This window comes from Ambystoma mexicanum, chromosome 8, assembly GCF_040938575.1.
Source record: "Ambystoma mexicanum isolate Mex_15411 chromosome 8, UKY_AmexF1_1, whole genome shotgun sequence".
Classification (NCBI taxonomy): Eukaryota; Metazoa; Chordata; class Amphibia; order Caudata; family Ambystomatidae; genus Ambystoma; species Ambystoma mexicanum.
Window position 1 is genome coordinate 170,276,942 of NC_090929.1, and position 13,983 is coordinate 170,290,924.

The 13,983-nt window shown below is 47.1% G+C and overlaps 1 protein-coding gene across 1 annotated transcript in view; it reads right to left on the reverse strand.

Moving 5' to 3' along the window:
* Positions 1 to 13,983, reverse strand: part of QSOX2 (quiescin sulfhydryl oxidase 2) — a 578,728-nt gene that overhangs the window by 408,416 nt on the left and 156,329 nt on the right. The window lies entirely within an intron of this gene.

The following is a 13,983-nucleotide window of genomic DNA, read 5'->3' on the forward strand; positions in this document are numbered from 1 at the left end:
ATCCCAAACTATTCATATCAATCATTGCATCCTCGCCATGGCCCCTGTCCCAAGGACATTGAACAATAGAACGTTATATTTGCAGTCAGACCTGTGGGCATCTCCTCGCCGCTAGCTGAAAACCGAAAGCGCCGCCCTTCGAATTCCTCATTTGCAACATCACGTCGAAAAAGCATCTGTGGCCGCTTGAAATCACAAATTAATCCATCTAGTGCGGCTGTGTGTGAAAATGGCAACTGCCTTCACTCACAAATGGGACGCCCCGCCCGTCGTTGAACCTCGGTACAGTGATGCATGAGGGTCCACCGTTACTCGAGTACTACGTTCCACTGACCCTTCACAAGTCTGTTCGCGACTGCAAAGATAGTATGTGAAACAATGGGACCATAGCCGAATGAACATATCAACCAATGTTACACTGCCATCGGGTACAAATACATGATTGTAATAGCAAGATGCCATTCGTCGAATTGCAGCGTTGTGTGCGGGACGTGCTCGCCCAAAGGGGAGAGCAGCTTGCACAGGTGGAATGAATCACCACAGGTGGAGGCCATACAGCCTGAAAACACATAAATTGCACACCCAGTCTCCTCCCACAACCACTCCGAAATGCTACCGGCAGGACTAGCTATGTTGGCCCTGGGGGACCTGATAGCACTGCAAGTACTCCAACTTCAAGAAGAAGACGAACACCAACTACAACCGGCCGCACGGAGGAGACGCAGGAGGAGGAGGAGGGCAAGGCAGGGCCAGCAAGGGCCGCCAGCACAGCCACTACCACCACGCAGGCAGCCCGCAATCCCACGCCTCCGAGCACATCCGTTCAACCTCACTGATGAGCAGATCCACACCCTCTACCGTTTGGACCGGGACACCATAACCGCCATTGTGGACATGACACAGGCTGACCTTGTCAGCATGATAGATAGCCCAACCGCCATCCCACCCCTACTGAAGGTGGTGTCTGTACTCCACTTCCTGGCCACAGGCACCTACCAGCACACAGTCGGACAGTTGCATGGCATTTCACAGCCACTGTTCTCACGGACACTATTGCAAGTGCTCGATGCCCTCCTGAAGCACGCAGACGACTACATCTCTCTACCACGCTCGGAGCAGGAAATTACGAACACAAAAGTGGGATTCCATGCACTTGCCGGCATACCGGGTTGCATTGGTGCCATCGACTGCACCCATGTGGAATTGGTCGTCCCACATGCCATGGAGGCCCAGTACCGCAACCGGAAACAATTTCATTCTCTGAATGTACAAATGGTGTGTGACTCCAACAGGATCATTACACATTGTTGTGCCCGATTCCCTGGATCAACCCATGATTCTATGATCTTGAGGAACTCTACAATACCACGCTACATGGAGCGACACGCAGGGAACAGATCCTGGCTACTCGGTGAGTCTCATTTCATGCATGATGATGTGGGGTATGTGATGCGGCAATGACCTGGCAGGAAGGGGGGGGTGCGTACGTAGCAATGGCATTCCACATAATTCGTTTATCGTCCACATACAGGTGATGCTGGATATCCACTGAAGAGATGGCTCCTCACACCAGTCCGGAACCCACGGGACCAGCATGAGGAGGACTACAACCATGCCCACTCACGTACCCGTGTAGTCATAGAACAGACATTCGGCCTACTGAAGACTCGTTTCCGGTGCCTCAGCAGGTCTGGCGGGGCACTCCTGTACCGCCATGTGAAGGTTGCGAAGATGGTGATGGCATGTGTCATGCTACACAACATGTGCGTACGTAGAAATGTTCCCATGCCCCCTGACGCAGAACTGCAAGCACCTGAAGATGGTCATGATGAGGGTGGGGATGTGGTAGCACCTCAAGGAGTCTGCGAGGCACAGGAGGGCCGTGACATTCGTCAGCATCTCATAGATGCATGCTTCTAGCACTCACGCCTGGTGGCTGATACATGGACACGGGACTCGTGGCACTGTGTGTGTCTGGTACATGCACAATATGGACTGTACGCCTATAATGGCCTTGTACACAAAGATCAATGTCCACACATCTCATTGGTTGATCGTGCATTGTTTATGGCATATGTGATATCATGTTAAACACCCTATCGACCCGCCACCCAAGTGAGCCCAACACCCCCCCTCCACCCTCCTACCTCCCCCCCGAACACCAGTGTCCAGAGATGCTCATTGTCAGTGGGCAGTCGCTATTGCAAGCCCCCTCTGCGGGTATCAGGGGCACCCCTGCCTGTGGAGCGCAGGTTCCTCCCAGATCTACGTTGGGGGCTGCCCTGGACGGAACTTGCAACGGATGATGTCTCTGCCTGCTCACGTCCATGCATGTCCCTAAGGGTTTGTGAGAGCTCAGTGAGCACACGGCGCACTGCGGCAAGTTCGGCACATACGTCTTTGGACGTCGCATGCAGTTCCCCCCTCAGGCTCTCGGTGCTTCTCTCCATTTGGACTCTCAGGCTCTCGGTGCTACTCTCCATTTGGACTCTCAGGCACTCGGTGCTACTCTCCATTTGTGCCCTTAGTGTCTCTGTACTTCTCTCCATTTCTGCCCTAAGTGTCTCAGTTGATGTTTCTATGTCTGCCTTAGTGCCCCCACATTCATCGGCATGGTCCTTGAGGAGCGTGGCCAGTTGCTGCTGTTGCACGATTAACTGGTCGAGGGACTGTTGCCTCTGCTGGGCCATGGCCATTTGCGGTGGTGTCACAGAGTGGCTGTTCGCCTCATGTTGCCCTGCCACAGGGCTTGTGGGGGATGGCCAGTCGTCGTCTTGTGGGTGCCCCTGCGTGGTATCCTCATGGTGTACGGGATGGAACAGACAGGGGGATTGGGACAGGTCATGGATGGATCTGACTTCGACATCCCCGTTTTCTGTGTCGGAGCATGCTGCCATTAATGCAGTGTCACCTATGGTGCTGCTGCCACCAGAAGCAGTGCCTACTGTGGCATCCATTGGGGGGACCTGTGGTGGTGGTGGTGTGGGCATGCTGGCTGCTGGGGTGCCTGTTGGAGTTCCCTCCTCTGTGCTGCCACTTGATTTGTGCTGCTGCCGTGTCTTGATGCGTGCAGCTGAGGTGGAGGGTCTTTGGCCGTTGGTCTTGGCCCTCTTTGCAGGTGTGCTGGTAGGGGTGTCCTGGAGCACGTCGTTTGGATCGGACCCTGTGGTGGAGTAAGGGAGGGCGTGCGTTATTAATGGGTCTGTGGGAATTGGAATGGCAATGTATCACATGCATTGGGGTGGTACCTGAGGGTGATTTGGGTCGGGGCCTTGGAGGTGGTTTCATTTGTGTGTGGAGTGAGGGTGCAGTTGTTTGGCAGCCTGCAGTTAGGGTGTGCCTGCTGCACGTGTAGAGGGTGTTTTTAGGATTTTTAATTATTTATGTATTTGATGTGAGTTTTGAAGTGTGCTATCAGGCCTATGTATGTGGACGTTCTCCTGGACATGTGTTACTGTTGCACTATGTGGGCACGTGGTACTTCACATGATTGGACATTGTGGTTTTGGCATTGTTTTATTTGGGCCACCTACCTGATTCTTCGGATGTCTGCACTCCTTTCTCCATCCCTCCGACTCCCTCTATGCTCTCCATTCCTATGGTGGAGGCACAGATTTCTTCCCAGGGGGTCAACTTGATGGGTGATTCCGATCCTCCCCCGGTGGCTGTGGCAATGTTGCGATTGGCAGAAAGTATGCTACGGACGCGTATCCGCAGGTCGTCCCATCGCTTTCTGCATTGCTGTGGGTTGCGGGGTGCGGTCCCCACCGCACTTACCCGCTGTGCCACCAGGGCCCATATGGCCATCATGTTCGCAAGTGCCGTCCTGGTCATTTGCGTGGAGACGACGGTGGCTGCATTCTCCTGGAGGGTCTCTGAGTACGGTGAGTTCCTCACGGGAGAAGTGGACCTGCCGCTTGCGGTCGCACGCTTTCTTCGCTACTTTTCCCATTTTTCTTGGTTTCACTAGGGTGGATGACGGGTTGGGATGTGTCTCAGGGTAGTATTTTTAATGGTTGTGTGGATTTAGTGGTTTTATAGGTGTACGGCGTGATGTTTCCCGTTCCGGGACCATGCTTTTACTTCCGTTTCCGTATATTTACGGTCACCGTACTTTCCGGTTGGCGCTCACTGCGGTGTCCGCTAAGATGGGTGGCGGTATTGCACCTAGGGCGCCGTACGGCGGCGGTGTGGGCCGTTTTGGGGTCATTTCCGCCATCGCGGACTTTGCACTTCCGCCATGGCGTGGTGCTCGTGCCCGATGGGTCGGAATGAGCCGCACTTTGCTCCATCGTGCAATGGCGGAAACGCTATTTACGCTGTGGCGGTCCGGTCAGTCACTTTCCGCCAGGGTCGTAATGAGGGCCATTGTATTATATTTTAAAGAGCAACTTTTTTAACAGCAATTCTCAGAGTTCCACTGCCCGCATATATTTTTTTTTTTGGGCATATTATTGAAAAAACATGTTGAAATGACAACACTGGAGGCATGCATAGAGTATTAATTCTTGACAAACAGTTTTGAAATTATGCATTTTCGAGGAAAACATTTTTTTTGCATTACGCATTTATATTTTTGATTAATGTAACTGTTTAGTAACTTTGGTATTAGGCTACGTAAACCGAAACTGCCAACGTTATCATGCAAAGTGTTCAAAATAAGTTTGACATGTTTAAATCAAGGTAAATCGGCAGCCTTTTGTGCACGTTAAGATGTCTGCCTTGTTGGAACCGTGACAGTAGTTAATTGCTTTGGAGACATTCCTCACTGAGCACTGGGGATAGAGATGTATGAACTTATTTATAGTCACCTCGTCTGTGTTTGCACTTTTCCTACGTGACCAAGCGGTTTGTTTACCGTGAAACGCGTTGTATTCTGTGCTTTTTTCTTATCCATGCTGACTTTAAAATAAAGGCATGTCAGTCTGGACGAACTCTGGTTTCTTCGCCTCTGTATAGAGGGTCATTTTGGCTTTCTCTATTTGTTTTTGGGAGTGCATTCCGCTAACCTTATCCCGTTTCCATCACGGATCGGGTAATGGGTTCTTTTTAAATATATATATATATATATATATATATATATATATATATATATATTCCATTTATTTTATTTCTTACAACAGTGAAGTGAAAACAACCAAAATGACTGCCGTCGATAGGAGGATGTTACGGATACAATAGTTCTAGTGATAATACTTTTTTTCAATTATGAGATTAAATAACAAATGTTTATTGCCCTAACATGGGAATTCCTTCGGCAGGTTTCGTTAAACAATATTAGGAACGAACATCTACACATGTAGGTAATGGAGAAAGTTTCTGGTAATCTGAGAACTACAGACAGCAATTAAGTCAGTTTATATTTTTCCAGTGCGCAAGTGAAAAATGCCAAAATGGTGACTGGAATGATTTCCTGGGTAGCACTTTCACCTTCCGGGTTAATGCCTTATTAAATGTATGTAGAACTGTAAGGTGCTTTCTATTTGACACAGAGCAGTCAATATTTTAAAAATGTTTCATATAGAAGTAAGCTGTTCAGCCCTAGGGCGTTTGCCATTTATGGTATACCTATTCTTTACCTATTAAACACACGGTACTTAAATATGTTCAGGTCACATTTAAACAAATTCATAAAGAGTTCCACATGTACCAATTTGTATCTGTATAATACAGTGCTTGAGAATGGTTATTCGGTCAACAATGGGGGTCTGTTCTGACGTGTAGCGTTTACTGGGGACTACTATTGTGCTAAAGTAGACCTGGATTATTTCTATTATGTCAAAATCTGTACATAAACACTTTAAATGTGAAAGATGCACAAGAAGGAATTTCAGACACAGATAGATATTGAGCTGTCAGCTTTTTAAATTTATTTCGCTGATGAATGCATTTATTAATCGTGCATTTTTTGATATTGAGCTGTCAGCTTTTTAAATTTATTTTGCTGCTGGATGCATTTAATAATCATGCATCAGAAAGTAAGAAAAAAAGTATATTGTTAAAAGGAACAGTTGCGAGCTGCAAAGGGTTCAATCACAAAAACAGAGTTTGCAAAACGATTAATTCTCAATATTTCCTCAAACAGCTGTTTTTGACAAAACAAATTTATAACCACCACCTAAAGTGACTAGTGATTAAGATATAAAACATACATAACAAACATAACAACCAAAACAAAAGCAATAAATGGAAAAGCTTTGGGTTATGTGTATCCAGGCTGGAGGGTGACCTAACAGGTGGTCAAATGAGAATGGTTATTCAACATTGATTGATTGATTTATAGAGCGCTTTAAACCAAGGCGCTGTACAATGGAACAACAAGATACAAAATAACAACAACAAAACTTAACAATGGGAGCAAAAGTTACATCTTGAATCATTCAACAAAACAGTGCAAAGAGCAATTAACTGATGGGGGAGGGGAGTGGGAAAAGGTGGGGAGGAGTAGGAGATGGATAGGGCGAGGGAAAATGGAAGGGAGAGAGAGGTGTAGGAGAGGGGGGAGAGGAATCAGATGAAGGAAAAGGAGGGGGGAGTGGAGAGGGCAGAGGGGGAGTTTTCAAGGAGGAGAATGGAGGAGGAGGGATTTAAGTGAAGTGTGAAATGAGGTGAAGGTCGCGGTACAGCGGATTGTGAGAGGGAGCGAGTTCCAGTGCAGAGGTGCAAGGAGTTGGAAGGAGCGGAAACGGGAGGAAGCACAGGGGGATGGAGGTACAGTGAGAAGGAAATGGTCAGCGGTACGAAGGGAGCAGGAGGGGGAGTAGAAGGAGAGAAGGGAGGAGAGATGAGGAGGAGCAAGACCATGGAGGGATTTGAAGACAAGGCAGAGAAAGTAAAATTTTAGCTGTAAGTGGAAAGGTAGCCAGCCAAGGTGAGAGAGCGAGGAAGAGATGGAGTCACCGGAGGTAAGGAGACAAAGGGTACGAACAGCAGAGTGGTATATGGATTTAAGAGGGGCAAGCTGAGATGCGGGAAGTCCAAAGATTAGAGAAGAGCAGTAGAAGAGGCGGGAAAAGATAAGAGGAAATTAGGAGTTTGGTGGCGTGGAATGTGAGGGAAGGACGGATTTTGCGAATATTGTACAGGTGGTATCGGCAGGAGCGGGAGGTGAGTGAAATGTGTTGTGAGAAGGTGAGAGAGGAGTCGAAAAGAACACCTAGATTACGAGCTTGGGGGTGATAGGGAGATTGGAGGGAGGAAAGTGAATGAAAGGGGGCGGGGAGGGAGAGGGAAGAGAATTAGAGGGGAAGAAAAGGACTTCGGTTTTATCAGTGTTAAGAGAGAGAAAGCGGGAGGAAATCCAGTTTTTGATAGCAGTGAGGCAGGAGGAGAGCTTAAAGTGGAGGTCAGGCGAGAAGGAGGAGAAAGAGAGAAAGAGTTGAGTATCGTCAGCATAGAAGTGGTGGGAAATGCCAAACGAGGAGATGACAGGGGCAATGAGGGAGGTGTAAAGAGAGAAAAGGAAAGGACCAAGTACAGAGCCTTGAGGAACACCGTACCTGAGAGGAAAGGAAGGAGAGGTCTGGCCTCCCCATGATACAATATTGTAAATGTAGAGGTATATTCCGTAAAAATGATAAGCTCTTGTAGTTTATTTTGTCAAATGTACATTGATTAGGCAGATGAAATTCATAGCAAGTGAATTGTAACTTTTGAATATCTTAAAGTTGGTGAAACATTTTTTTTCCTACATCTGTTGCTTTCATTCACACAAAAGAAATATACTCACTTAATACCCTAAATTGAAGCTACAGGTGAGCACTATTTTTTTTAATCTCAGAATCATATGATAATTAAGAAACATAGAAGTTAAATCCCCAAAAGGAAGTTTCTCTATTATTTATTTAGAACCCTGAAGTTGATATGTGCCTTCTCATAAGGAAGGGTTTGCCCCAAAACAGGTAAAGCTATGCAATACTATCAACACATGACAGAAAAGATGGAAAATCCACAGCAATCTGGAAATAACTTTTGGAGAATTTGAAGAAAAATGTGTAATGCAAAATAGAAATACTAATTGGATATCACAATGAAGAACTGCAGAATTTTGGTTGGTAATGAAACCGTGTTTTTGAAATCTGCAATGCATTCCTGTAATTGGCTGAAATTAGATGTATGACAATTCTATGTCAAGACCGGAGGCTCCCATTATGCTTCTCAGCAGCAAGGTATTTTTGTGCACCAAGTGTCGTATGAGTAAACATAGAAAGGGGGGTGCACTAAATATACAATATAAGTAAACATAATATAACAGTAGTATTTCCAGAGTTCTGAATGAAACAAACTCCATTTCCCAGAGTTCCCTAGTGTCACCAAAGAAACATCAACATGTGACTTAGTCCTCCAATGGGTGTCCTGATCCCTTCATAAACAGTCCTAAACATGATGCGACTTCCTCTTTCTTTGCTGCTCACAGCAAGAGATAAGTACCTTCATGTTTACCACTGTTTATGACACGTTATTTCATTTTCATAGTAATTGACATTGCTATATATGTTTCATTGTTATTAAGAGTGCACTCTGCCTCAAATTGAATGGATTTCCTTTTAATCATTACTTTCGTTATTAACTCCGACGCCAGCTGCCTTCTGCTGGCGTCGGAGACTGCGTGATTCGAAGCTTCGCTTCGCGCTAATACAATTGCCAACTGTTTCTTCCGCTTCACAAGCGGACCTCTCGGCGGGCTCGCGTCGGCTTCCCCGACCCATCGGTACTCTCCTCGGGCACGGGGAGGCCGGCGCGGCATTACTACAGCCCGCAACGCCGCCCACTAACCACCAGGGGAGCTCCTGCTCTTCCTGGTCCTTTCCTCTGTATTCCGGCGCTCGAGTGCGCATGACCGTTAAGTTATAACGGTCTTTGCGAACTCGAGCGCCGGAATCTCTCCTCAGGCGACAGCAAATACACACTTTATTTCATCGCGGATCAACAAGAATTTGCACGCGAGTGCTTGAATATATTTAAATACATAATCTACATAAATTTAAAAAAAAAAAAAAAAAAAAAAATCTCCCGTTCAGCATTCTCTAAAAACTATAACACTAAGCTGAACTGATTTTACTGGGCAGTGAGAGAAGGCGTTCAAAAACCCAGAAGACAAAAAAAAAAAAAAGTGAGTAAGGTGCTTTAAACTTTATTATGGCAGCGCAGTACTCACCTCAATCAGATCAGGCCTGGTCTGAGACTGAGGAAGATCACTGCTATATAGATGAGGTGGCGATGGCTAACAGCTTACAAAAGGTACTGGGATCCTCTGTGGAGACCAGTATTAGAAAAGCAGTAACAGACATGCTCTTTCCCATTCAACAACGCCTAGAAACTATGGAAGAGCATTTAAGAGGGACCTCCCCTCCTGGGAGGAAGAGAACGCAAAAGAGGAAGCACCTTACGGAAGGGGGATGTATACCGGCTCGCAAGAGCAGAAGCTCTACGACCCCCCCGAGCCAGCCAACAGATGCCACAGCTGCCGTTTCGGACGCCTTCTCCAGGCTGAAAGAAGCCTTTATGAACAGGAAGGTAACCTCTTCCCATGAACCCTCTTACCCAGAGGAAGAAATGAGGGAAAATGTACCCTCAAGCCCTGAGAGATATGGACAGGGCACAGAGGACGACCAAAACAAGAGCGTATACGACGCTGATCCTTCTCAATCCTCATCTGAAGAGGAAATTCAAATAGAGGGTTTAAAGCCCTCAGGTTCTGGGACTGCGGCAGACCCCATCCCCAAGAACACAACCGGAAACAAGCCTCCTGCAGAGGGGATGTTCACTCCGGAAGACCTTATGCACCCCAGATCCACAGACTGGGAACCGTCTTCAAAGACATCAAAATACATTCATTTCAGACTACGTAAGCCACTGGATAAAGAAGTCAGAGCTAGACTTCGAGCGGAATGTCCACGTCCAGATATTGCGGACAAAGTGGCTCTAACACCAGAGCTAGATTCAAAGATGATTACCTTCCTAGGTAAAAACGTAAAAGACCCAAGGAAAGGCATAGACCGTGCCTGGAAGTCCTGTCAGGACAAAGTACTAGACGTGGCGGGGCCACTAGCCAAGATTTCAGATCTAGCGGAAGAAGCAATAAACTCTTCTAATCCCATTGACCCAATAATACTCTCTGGTTGGGTTCAACGGGCAATTTGCCTGTTAGGTAACGCCAGTTGTGCTATTTCCACAGAACGCCGAAAAGGCATCCTATATAAAATAGACGCCAAACTGAGCGAACTGGCAGACACAGTCGGGTCCAACAGCACAAGGCCTGCTTTTTGGAGATCCTTTTATGAAGGAAATGGCGAAATTTGTGGGAACATTTACAGCATTGGACAAAGCACAGGCCTCCATAAAAAGAGTCTTTGCGTCCAAGGTTTTCACCAGGGCCGGACGAGGCAGAGGTCGCTCCTCCGGCCGTTACTTTTTCGACAAAAGATCTCAACACTTCAGAGGCCAGCATAACTCCTGGCAAGAGCGCTCCGACACTTTCTTTCCCTCAAGAGGTCGTGGAAGAGGGCGCCCCTGGAGAAGAGCGGCCAGATACCCAGCCCAACAACAATCTACAGGTCAGTGTACTTATAGCAGCGCCAGCGCCACAGACTCCTATAGGTGGGAGGTTAATGATGTTTATAAATGCTTGGGATACCTTATCAGGAGACGCCTGGGTCAGGGACACAGCTCGGGGCCTGCGCCTAGAGTTTTTCGAGCAGCCCATCCAGACATGTCGCCCTACTCCAATAGTAATGTCTCAGACAGATCAAATCGCCTTAGACAGCGAAATACACAATCTTTGTCTGAAGAGAGCAATTCGCCCCTGTCAAAGCCAGGGAGGGTTTTTCAGTCCCATATTCCTAGCTCGCAGGAAAGAAAAAGTACGACCAGTTATAAACCTCAAAGCTCTCAACGAATACATCATTTACCGCCATTTCAAAATGGAAGGTATACATATGCTCAGAGATCTTCTGAGACCGAACGATTGGCTCATGCGTCTAGACCTGAAAGACGCCTACTTAACAATACCAATTCATCAGGCACATATAAATTACCTGAGATTTTCCTGGAAAAATCGAGATTGGGAGTTCACATGCCTACCTTTCGGGCTCTCTGCAGCGCCTTGGGTTTTCACCAAGCTTCTAAGGCCTGTAGTAGCTCATCTAAGAGAGCAAGGTGTTCGTCTTATTATTTATCTAGACGACATCATTTTCATGGCACAATCGCAAGAACTAGTTCAGAAACAGACCAAACTAGCCATAAACTTGCTACACAGTCTCGGTTTCCTTATAAATTGGGAAAAGTCAGTTCTTCTTCCATCCAAGAGCATGGAATTTCTGGGCTTTGTTGTGGACACCCAGAATTGTCAGCTCCGACTCCCATCAGCCAAGATCCATTCTACCAAAAGGGAGATACGCAGGATCTTGCAGAAGGACCTGTTCTCTCTTCGAGAACTGGCAAGAGTGATAGGGCTACTATCCTCCTCCATTCAGGCGATATTTCCCGGCCCTCTTCACTATCGCGAATTGCAAAGACTGAAAGGCCAACACTTAAGACACAGTCTTTCATACTCTCAACTCCTAACATTATCTCCTCAAGCGAGGACAGAACTCAACTGGTGGCTCACTCACATGGAGGCCTGGAACGGCAGAGCCATTTTCGGATCTGCTCCAGATATCATCATCGAGTCAGACGCCAGCCGCTCCGGATGGGGAGCGAGATGTGGCTCCATAGCCACAGGAGGGACCTGGTCTTATCAAGAGCTAGACCTGCATATCAACTGCCTAGAACTTCTGGCAGGTTCCTTTGCAGTACGCTCCTTTGCCAGAGGCAGAGCGAGTTGCTGTATCTTGCTAAAAATGGACAACATTTCCGCGGTAAGATACATCAACCATCTAGGTGGCACCAAATCAAGACCTCTAGCAGAATTAGCCAAGGACTTCTGGCACTTCTGTCTGGCACATCGAATCTCAGTTACAGCAGAATACCTTCCCGGCCTATCAAATGTGGTAGCGGACTGGTACTCCCGCCACTCCACGGACTACAGCGACTGGAAGCTCGACAGAGGAGTCTTCCTCCGCCTCCAGGAGATTTGGGGCCCAATGTCCATAGATCTTTTCGCCTCCAGACTCAATACACAGCTACCAATGTTTTACAGCTGGAGACCGGATCCAGCAGCGACAGCAACAGACGCTTTTCTCCAACAATGGTCCCAAGGGGTACTCTATGCCTTCCCCCCATTCACCATGATAGCGAGGACCCTGGCGAAGGCCCGTCTGGAACATTCAGACTTAGTCCTCATAGCACCGGTCTGGACATCTCAGACCTGGTATCCAGTTCTTCTGGAACTTTCCTCGGATTTTCCAATCCTACTACCCCAATTTCCGGATCTTCTTCTAGATCCTTCGGGGCAGAGGCATCCCCTTCTTCTCAACGGTTCTCTGACCCTGGCAGCATGGAGGATTTCAGATCAAGATGGAGAACTCCAGGCATGTCACGCAGGGCGATCAGTCTCATCGAGGAAAGCTGGGCTCCTACCACCCTTAAGAGATATTCCAACTCTTGGGGCGCCTGGAGCACCTGGTGCCGGAGAAAAGGCTTACACCCAATTTCAGCACCTATAGAGGAAATCTTGAATTTCTTAGCATCTCTAGTAGAAAGAGGGCTCGCCTACAGGACAGTGAACGCATATCGTTCAGCGATCTCAGCTGGTCACGACCTCATTGAAGGAATACCAGCTGGTGAACACCACCTCGTCTGCAGATTACTAAAAGGAGTCAGACTTACAGTCCCGCCCCTTTCCCGCTATGACAAACTTTGGGATGTTAACAAAGTATTGAATCTTTTCCTTTCATGGCATCATAATGAAGAGCTATCACGTACAGCCCTCTCGGGCAAGCTTACTACTTTACTCTGCTTAGTCTCCTGCAGGAGAGTCTCTGATGTCAGAGCCCTTGACCTAGCGGGCAGAACTTTTTCTCCTGACGGTATTGTATTTCACATACACAGAAGGACGAAATGTAACTCTAGGGTAATTTCTTACCCCGCCTTCAAGGACCAGCTAAACTTTGTCTGGTGAAATGCCTGAAAGTTTATGAAGAAAAGACAGCCCCCCTTAGGGCCTCCCCCAACGGGCAACTACTGATAGCTCTGCGTAAACCACACAAACCGGTTTCCGCTCCCACTTTAGCGCGCTGGGTGCGCTGGACACTAACTCAAGCCGGGATAGATACCCAGCACTTCGGAGCTCACTCTGTGAGAGGAGCTATGGCCTCCAAAGCCTTTCAGGCCGGAGTTCGACTAGAAGACATCATGAGAATGGCAGACTGGGCAAGCGAATCAGTATTTAAACAATTCTACTTGAAACCAGTAGATCAACCGGCATCTATCGTGGTGAGTAAACTTTAAACAAGCATAATGGGAGCCTCCGGTCTTGACATAGAATAAAGATTTTCCATAATAACTTACTAGAAAGTCTTGATTCTATTAAAGACACGGAGGCGAGCATTATCCCACCCAAAGAGAAAATAATACTGTACCTCTCTCCTAATTGTGACAATGTATCGTTATAAGTTACTAAAGCTCACAAAGAAATGATTGCATTTGATAAGAAATAAATAAATAAATAACCCAATGACATTTTCACCCACCCCGATAAGGGAACTAGGGTGTTTATATACATGAAGTAATTTTACTTTCTATCTCCTTTTTCGACAGCGCCTGCCGACAAATCCGCTTGATCAGCTGTTCAACAGATCTACCAACTACGAGTACTACCTTATCATGGACAGCCAGGTTCGCAGCTTCGAAAGAGGAAGTCGCATCATGTTTAGGACTGTTTATGAAGGGATCAGGACACCCATTGGAGGACTAAGTCACATGTTTCTTTGGTGACACTAGGGAACTCTGGGAAATGGAGTTTGTTTCATTCAGAACTCTGGAAATACTACTGTTATATTATGTTTACTTGTTATATTGTATATTTAGTGCACCCCCCTTTCT